This window comes from Sapajus apella, unplaced genomic scaffold (assembly GCF_009761245.1).
Source record: "Sapajus apella isolate SASKATOON/1434 unplaced genomic scaffold, GSC_monkey_1.0 scaffold133, whole genome shotgun sequence".
NCBI classification, from domain to species: domain Eukaryota; kingdom Metazoa; phylum Chordata; class Mammalia; order Primates; family Cebidae; genus Sapajus; species Sapajus apella.
Genome location: NW_022437073.1, coordinates 3,479,510 through 3,484,754, shown reverse-complemented (window position 1 = coordinate 3,484,754; position 5,245 = coordinate 3,479,510). Strand labels below are relative to the sequence as shown.

The 5,245-nt window shown below is 36.1% G+C and overlaps 1 non-coding gene across 1 annotated transcript; it reads left to right on the top strand.

Annotated features, from left to right (window-relative positions):
* Positions 1-4,662: 4,662 nt before the first annotated feature.
* LOC116539810 lies at positions 4,663-4,731 on the top strand. The gene has a single exon (XR_004264204.1). It is a non-coding gene; the product is annotated as a small nucleolar RNA SNORD38 (small nucleolar RNA).
* The last annotated feature ends 514 nt before the right edge of the window (positions 4,732-5,245 follow it).

Here is a 5,245-nt window from a genome sequence, read left to right as displayed (position 1 = left end):
GGCTTCCAGAGTTTTTTTCGTTATATATGTGGGTGATATTTACTCACAGAAACATTGTATGAAACTCCACAAAATAAATGTTTTTGATCTCAGGGTCTCCTCTTCTGTTTGGGCTAACAGACTAATTTTTTTTTCTTTTTCTTTTTCCAATCTTAGGAAAGTATTTTTCCCTTTTCTTTTTAAACTGTAGAAGGTTAATTATACCCATCTCCCCATAGCCTATGTTGAAACACGTTCTGGTTTCTATTCTTTTCTCATAAATCCATCAACCTCAAGTCTTTAATCATTCTCATTACTTTTCCCTGAACTCTATCCAGTTTTTCTACATACTTCTAATAACGACGACCTTAGAAATGAGTTCTATAATCCAGGTGTGAGCTCAACATAGTTCTGCAGACAGAACCTTTCATTCTCAGACTTTATGACATGAGTTTCTGCCAAAGGAAGAGATTTCTTTACTTACAGTCAAACTTTAAATTTTGGGGCTCTTCATGGCTTTAATCTGGGTCCTCTTTCTCTTTCTCTTCCTTTATGTCATTTACTCCCTAACACTATTGTCTACTAGGGGTTCAAACACCGTATGATGTTGGAAATCATAGTAGGCATATGATGACCACTTTCAGATTTGCATCTCTGCAACAAACTTCCTCCCTGTACTTTATATACTAACAATAAAGAAGAAGGCAGTATAGAAAGAAAATAAAAAAAGTTCTTAAAATTTCTTGAGTGCTTACTCTGTGTTCTAATCACTTTTCTAGACAGCTTGCATTTATTAAATTATTCTCAAAACAATCATGATGAAGGTAGTGGTATTATTATTATTTTGAGATGGAGTCTCACTCTTTTGCCAGGCTGGAGTTCACTGGTGCCATCTCAGCTCACTGCAACCTCCACCTCCCAGGTTCAACCGATTCTCCTGCCTCAGCCTCCTAAGTAGCTGGGACTACAGGTGCATGCCACCATGCCCAGCTAATTTTTTGTATTTTTAGTAGAGAGAGGTTTTCACCATGTTGGCCAGGATGGTCTCAATCTCTTGACCTCCTGATCTGCCCACCTTGGCCTCCTGAAGTGCTGGGATTACAGGCGTTAGCCACCACGCCCAGCCTATTATTTTTATTTTATAGATAAAAGAATTGATACACAGGTGAATAATATTCTCTGAACTGGTTTCCCCACAGTCATATACTTCTAAAAATCAATTTATCCAAAGAGTCATTTTTAAAAAATACAAACTATTTTCTAGACAGTAATAATTCAGTGGTTTCCCTCTGCTATTAGGCCAAACTCTAAAATTCGTAGCATTACATACAGGACTGTGGGAGCACCATAAGGAAGGAACTTTGCACCTATGGTTTATTCTTGGATTCCTAGGGCTTAGAATGCGGTCTGACTATCTTCCTGATTTGCTCTTCTCCCCTTTGAATTTCTGTTCCTTTAGCCGTTAAATTTCAGTCACATTCTACTTCTTTTGGTTCTTCAAACAAGCAAACTCTTCTTGGTTCAGGACCTATGATATTTTGCCTGCTCTACTGGAAAGCTTTTCATTCCCATTGTCGTTAGTTGAGTTAGAGTCATCTGTCTGCTCTCAGTTTCACTGTTGCATATTTAGAGAAGCCTAGTGGTATGTGGGCCTACCTGCACCAAGTTGCAAAAGTTGATTGTGTTCTTTTCTTTCCAACTCTGCGTTCAATGATATCACATTAGTTATATCATATTAGTGTCTTAAAATTGACCATTGCAGGGTAGTTATGTCACAGAAACAAGCGAATGCAACACAGGAGAACTCACTTCCCTTCCTGCTGCCAAGAGCCCATTGTTAAACACCCACCAGCACACCACTGAGATAGCTTTTTCCTCATTCCCCCAAAGCAGGCTGATCATCTGTTGTTCACTTAATACTTGTAACTATGTAATTATTCACACTTGTAATTATGTAATTATTCTATGATTTTAAATATCGTTAACATGTCTCCCATTAGGGCTTATGAATTTTGTCTTTTGTATTTATTACCATGTCCCTAGTAACTAGAACAATATTGTTGCTAAATATTTGTTGAATGTAAAAACAAATTATTGCCTCCTCTGTAGAAATTACTTACTTAGGCTTTAATAAAGTTATTGCAGAATAATTGGTTAATTAGTTATCTATAGATACGTATTAAATTTCTACAAATTTAGCAGCTTAAAACAACATGCTTTTATTATCTCAAAATGTCTGTGAGTCAATAGCCCAGACACAGCTCAGCTGAGACTTCTTCAAAGGATTCCCCAAGACTTCAGTCTGGAATTTCGCTTGGAGGTTTCAAGGGAAGAACCTACTTCCAAGCTCATTCATGTTGCTTGCAGAATTCATTTCCTGGTTGTGAGTCTGCAATCTTAGCTACAACCCACCTCATTAGCAACTGGAGGCCTCCCGAAGTCCCTAGAAGCCACGTAAGTTCCTTGCCACATGAACATTTTCTGTACAATCTCATATTTCATCAAGGAAGCAAGAGAATCTCTGGAGAGAGTCTTCTATCAAGACAGTCTTCCATATTGTGAGGTAATCACAAGAGCGTCATTCCATAAGCTTTGCTGATTCAGTGGATTAGAAGCAGCCAGTTTTTGTGCACACTGCAGGGGAAGAAATCATACAAAGTTGTGAACGCAGGAGGCAAAGATCATGAGGAAAATAATAAAGAGCTTTTTTCGCTAGGAAATATAAAACAAACTCATTATAGATTGTATCTAATTACATAATAAATGGCTATAACTTTAGAAGTAAACATGTAAAAATGTAAATACCGATTATAGCAGAGCTACCTTTAGGAGTACTTGATTACTTGTTCTTTTACACAATAATGGACACACCTTATTAGTTTGGTTTGTTTTCCATTCAATAAATAGAAATATATACTTCTAGAAATTTAACTCAAATCTCAATTTCTTGAAGAAGATAGTGTTGCTATTATTTGTTTGTACAATTTCTGTTCAATTCAAGAACCCAAGACCACAACCTTAATTTTAGTTCGTGAAGCCTTTCTATTGGATAAGGATTGCTAGTAACTGGAAGCTATCGATTGTAGAGATGTTATATCCATGTTGAAGGCTTATGATCTCCTTGATTTTAATTACACCAGTCTATAAGCAGTAATATGAAATTCTGAAGTTAGAACATTTGACAGAAAATGTTTGTTTTTCATTTTAAACTGTAGACAGTGGGATTGATCTTTATTAAAAGCTGTGTCCCCTGTGATTATCCACATTAGATGCTCAGAAGTGTTCACTGTATGTTTGTTCCAATGTATTCACACCCTGATTCCTTTGCTCCATCTTCAACCCTTAACCTTGACTGTCTCAGAGATTGTGCACGAACATAAGAAACTCAGGGAGCTGGGCATAGTGCTTCACACCTGTGATCCCAGCACTTTGGGAGGCCAAGGTGGGTAGATCATTTGAGGTCAGGCATTCGAGACCAGCCTGGACAACATAGTGAAACCCCATCCCTACTAAAGAAAAAGAAAAAAAGGAATTAGCTGGGTGGTAGTGGCACACACCTGTAGTCCCACCTACTCAGGAGGCTGAGGCAGGAGAATCATTTGAGCCTGGGAGGTAGAGGCAGCAGTGAGCCGAGATTACACCACTGCACTCCAGTCTGGGTGACAGAGTGAGACCCTGTCTCAAAAAAAAAAAAAAAAAAAAAAAAAAAAGGAAAGAAAAGATAAAGAAAGAAACTAAGGAAAAGTGAAATGATTTAGAAAATAATAGTTCTTTGTCTTGATTAGACTTGACTAAACATGTATCTTACATTTTCTTTAAAAGACAAAGATAATATCCACTTCTTATACCAGAGATCACAAGATAAAGGTTAACTATGAATAATTTAATATAGAACACTTTATAATATGATTCTAAATTCATTTTTGGCCTGGTTGACCAATTCTATTTCTAGACAAATACAGTATAAAGATACTCATTCTGTTCCACCCCACTTATGCCAAGTAAATATTTTCACCTTATCAAAGTTGGCAAAAACTGGAAGTAATAAGCTATTTTGTGGCGGATACCAATTCAAACAGCCAAGAGAAAAAACCATGACAATTCCTGCAGTTAATGTCAGTAAAGTGAAAACAGCTTGTAATAAGAAATAAGAAACTGGTACATAATACATTTTAAATATCTTTGTCAAACTGTTAACATCTGCCATGACTGCTTGGTATTCATGAAATTTTCATTTGCTTAAGTAAGTTAATATCCATGTGGAAATAAGTCTGTCAACTGATAATGCTATATTGATCAGGTAGGTAAAAGAGCCTTTGCTTTCTAAAACTCCATTGCCAAGTTTCCTTTCCATGGTTGAATTAGCAGGGAACATGTTTCAATTGTGATTTTTCTCAAGCTGAAGTTCATGACTTGTGATATAACTGAAAAGAAAGACATTCCCCAGAAAAAGCCTCAAAGAGCTATATTTAAGCTGTGACTCCTCTGCATTTCAGATAAGGTGTTGATTTTCACATTCATTATTGGTGACTATTGCATAGAAAAAAATTCTGCTCCAGTATGGACGCTTCAATTTCATTTGTCCAACTTAATGACATACGTCCGTGATGTGTACTGGACATCATGGTAAATGCCAGGTATCTAAAGTGGATTAAGTACAGGATCTTCTCTAAGTAAACCTCCCCTCAGTGACGAAAACTTTGTCCAGTTCTGCTACTGACATTAAGTGATGGTAACATGTGTCTGAGGAGTTGGGGAAAAATTTTTTTTAATTAAAAATAAAACATAAAAATAAGAAACTTCTCTTGTGGTGAGTGAGATAGATAGACAGTTTCCATAAGGGAAGAGCTGATTTCTGTACGTATGCCTGTTGCCATTCAAAGAATCAGTTATATTTTAGGAAAGTCATTTCAGTACAAACCTCCCCAGAAAACACAATTAAATTCTTATGAAATTTTTAACTCAAGACTATTTGCTAATCTATGAAAAGGAGGTATTATTGAAGGATAGTTAATAGAGTTTTTCCAGAGACTGGTGTTGTGCAACCCAAATGTTCTCTTGTCCTATTTTTTAAATGTGGCAGCTTTTCCTATTGAACTATGATTGCTATTTTCTTAGATAAAATTCGATATTTTGGTTAATGACATATTTTTTCTTTTCTATCTGAAAAAGCCTATTTTATTAACAGGGTGCTTTTGGATTTTTCTATAAACTCTCAAGCAAGAAACTTTGATAAAAAATGGTATTCATCATTTTTCACTGGTCT